Below are 3,408 nucleotides of genomic sequence, written 5' to 3'. Positions count from 1 at the left end.
GTGGATTTCATCATTAGGAATTCTTATTTCCTTGTGAAGCTATATTGCCTCTCTTCAATGACAGGAAGTGGATATTATTCTCTTTTTATATTTTACTCAATAACTGGAGGATCTCTGAAAATATTCCTCAGTGCTTGCATCTGTCAAAGGAACTTGCATGATTATAACACATACATGGAAGACTGAAAAATGGGCCTTTCTGATCCACTTGGCACCTACGTCATATTCGAAGGATTGCTGGGCTTGGCGTCAGGAAACCCTGAGGTAAAATTCAGCCTCAAACATTTGCTAAGTGTGTGATGTTGGGCAAATCAGTTAACCCATGTGTGCCTCAGTTTCCTCCACAGTAATATGTGGATAATAATAACGCTTCCAGGATTGTTGTGAGGATCAGTTTAAGCACTATCAAGAGCTTAAAACTTTGTTCCTTGCACATAGTAGGAGTTATATAAATGCTTGTTCTCTTCCTTCCAATTTTACTTTACTGAATGGAATGTTCTATTCTAATCAATAAATTGTATGCAAAGTTGAATATAATATTCTATGTAACTTTCAGTCAATTTGACTGTAAGGATATGATTTACTCTACAGTGTTGTCTGTGGAAGCCTGTTCATTCACTTCCTGCACTCTATAGTATCACCAAACTGGTTTTCTTGCTGTTTCTTAGATATGACATGCTATCTTCCACCTCTGTGTCTTTGCCTGGTTATTACTCATGGCTGGATTGTTTTTCCTCCTCATCTCTTCTGGAATATGGAAGTTCCTTCTAGAATCCTTTTTGTTTCACTTAGTTGTCACAGTACTCTGCACAGAAGACATTATTTATTTTGCATGTATCTTATATTTATATATTTTATTATTCATGAACATGTTGTACACATCATTAGAATGTAAATTCTTTAAGAGCAAGGCTGATTTAATTTTGTTCTTTATATGTCAAATTCATCTTATAATGCCTGGCGAGAAGCCGGCCCTTAATAAATGTTTACTGATTGATTTTTCATAGATGCGTGAAAGATATTCTTGTTGCATATGTAGCTCATTCTCCTAAAAAATTTAGAGAAATTAAAAAGTAAGGACATAGTTTAGTAGTTATAATGCTCTCTTAATTTTCTTGTTTTTAGAGATAATACCCTTCTGGATTTTGTGTATCATTGCCCCTCCTTCACTCCAACATTATAAACCCAAATAACCTACACCAGAGAGTAGTGAAAAGCATGGGGTAAAAGGAATGAAAGGAGCAATGGGTAAAAATTGCAGAGAGGCAATGTTTGGTCTAAGGTAAGGAAAGTATCTGAATGGTTATTCTTGCATGAAGTGACTTCCCCTCACTGAAAATACATGAAGTTTGCACGGCTAGGAATTGTGGATGTTTCATGTAAAGGCTAAGTTCAGGTACAGGTGAAACTGGAGGAATAACCTTTGGTGCCTTCACAGTTCTGGATTTCTGTGTTGATGTTCTAAATTGTAAGGTAAAATTAAGAGGTCACCACTTTTCTCAAAGAAAAATTAATTATTTGAAAATTATGTGTTTAAATCATGACATCATGATTTGTTGTTGCCCTAGAAAAAATTCACTTTTCTTAAATATAAAATGGTGATAATAATACCTTTCCTTACTATTGTTTATTGCTGTTGTTCTGATCAAATATGAGATTGTGGAACCACTTAAAAATTGTATAGAAAAATAGACACATAAAGCACTTTTGATGTTTCATGGTAAGTTGTGGCATCCTAATTCAAATGCTTTATCTGTTTTCAAGTCAGATCATAATTTCTATCATTCCATATAGCCAATTGTTCAGCCAACAGTTGACATAGGTTTATAAGAGCATCTCTAACTAAGTTATTTCAAATAAATCCACCTATTTCCCCAGAAAAGTGGAGATTTGAGATTCTGAATTGGGGAGTAGAATGCATGTACAAACTGTAAAAGGCACAATTTTATGATGCTTCAGTCCCTTTGAAATTCAATATTTTAAAACTGTTGCAGTTGACATGGGCATATTAGCAAAAATTCAAGTCATTAAACACAAAAAGAGAAGTGATATATCAATATATATGTAATAAGCACACATACACACACAAAATATTTATACATAGGAAATGTACATAGTATTCATATCTATATGTATCCATGTATATGTGTATACATAAGTATGCATATGTCTGCACAGGCATATAATCATGGAAAAGATTTTGGTATTTATCCTCTTGAAAAGTATTTCCAGGCTACGAGCTTGCTGAAAGCAGTTTTCATGTCCTTGTTTCTCAGACTATAGGCGACAGGGTTCAGGGTTGAGGGTATCACCGTATAGAACATGGACAACAACAGGTTCAGAATTGGGTAAGATTCTTGGGGTGGCATTAGATAAGCAATGATACCTGTTGTGATAAAAAACGTGAAAACGATGAGATGGGGCAGACAAGTGGAGAATGCTTTTGATCTGCTTTCTCTTGTTGGAATCTTCAGCACAGTTGAGATGATTATTAGTGTAGGAAATTGCAATGTAAATAGCACAGAGCATACTTAAACTAAATCCCAAAGCTATAGTCTCATCAAATGCAAGGTGTGAATCAGAGCAGGAGATCCTGAGCAAGGCAGGGACATCACAGAAGAACTGGGGGATCTTGCTGGAGCCACAAAAGGGCAACGTGAAAACACTAACTGTGAATAGGACCCCAAACAAACCTCCAGTGAGCCAGGAAGCAGCTGCCATCTTCACACAAGTTTCACTGTTCATAATAACTTCATAGCGCAGGGGTTGACAGATGGCCATGTAGTGGTCATAGGACATCGCTGTGAGGAGAAAAAGCTCTGATGCTGTAAATAACATCATTACAAAGAGCTGTGTCACACACCCCCAAAAAGAGATGTAGCTGTTAGTCAGGGAGTTTGCAATTGATTTGGGGACAGTGACAGAAACAAGACAAAGATCTAAAAAGGACAGATTCTTGAGAAAGAAGTACATAGGAGTGTGGAGTTTCCTATCCAGAGAGATGAGGGTGAAGATGAGCAGGTTTCCCATCAGAGCCACCAGGTAGATCAGCAAGAAGAGGATGACATGTAAGACCTTCAGCTCCCAGGTGTTGGAAAAGCCCATGAGGAAGAATCCTGTCACCACAGTGAGATTGGCCATGTTCTAGGTTGCTCTCTGCACTGTCAGCAGGGGAGAAAAGAAACAAATGCCAAAGGTGAGAACAGTCATTGTTTTGAGGGTCAGGTTCCCTTGTTTCTGGCTTACTCTATGACCTTGGGCAAATGGCAGTTTCTCTATCTGCATTAACTTTCTGTTTGTTTAAATGAAGTGATGGAACTAGTTTTGAAGATTTTAACCTAAAGTTCATGTACCTCAAAATATTTTGATATCAATTCATTTCCATTTGAATCAGTTCAATATATTTAA

The 3,408-nt window shown here is 36.7% G+C and overlaps 1 pseudogene; it reads right to left on the bottom strand.

Moving 5' to 3' along the window:
• Positions 1–2,207: 2,207 nt before the first annotated feature.
• On the bottom strand, positions 2,208–3,141 carry LOC140522852 (olfactory receptor 14A2-like; annotated as a pseudogene).
• Positions 3,142–3,408: the final 267 nt, after the last annotated feature.

This window comes from Notamacropus eugenii, chromosome 2 (genome assembly GCF_028372415.1).
Source record: "Notamacropus eugenii isolate mMacEug1 chromosome 2, mMacEug1.pri_v2, whole genome shotgun sequence".
NCBI lineage: Eukaryota > Metazoa > Chordata > Mammalia > Diprotodontia > Macropodidae > Notamacropus > Notamacropus eugenii.
Note: the sequence above shows the minus strand (reverse complement) of the source record. Positions and strands in the feature narration are given on the sequence as shown.